The sequence below is a fragment of the Mus caroli genome, chromosome 10 (genome assembly GCF_900094665.2).
Source record: "Mus caroli chromosome 10, CAROLI_EIJ_v1.1, whole genome shotgun sequence".
Taxonomy (NCBI): domain Eukaryota; kingdom Metazoa; phylum Chordata; class Mammalia; order Rodentia; family Muridae; genus Mus; species Mus caroli.
Window position 1 is genome coordinate 39,731,169 of NC_034579.1, and position 396 is coordinate 39,731,564.

Sequence of the window (396 nt, forward strand, 5' to 3'; positions counted from 1 at the left end):
TTGCTACAATACCATTCTGAAGCAACCTCATCCCTTCTCTAGAGTCATGGGCAGAGCTTCTTCTTTTTCTCTTTATGATGATCATTAAAAGGCTCCTAAAAACTAGCTCTTGATGTCCAGTGTGAAGAAGAAGGGACAGGTGGGAGAGGAGTTAGGGATATCCTCATTTTTGCCACTGAATATCAGTGTGATGTCAACAAGTCACAAAGCCTTCCTAGGCTTTTTTTTTTAATATTTTTTTATTATGTATTTTCCTCAATTACATTTCCAGTGCTATCCCAAAACTCCCCCATACCCCCTCCCCACTTCCCTACCCACCCATTCCCATTCTTTTGGCCCTGGCATTCCCCTGTATTGGGGCATATAAAGTTTGCAAGTCCAATGGGCCTCTCTTTC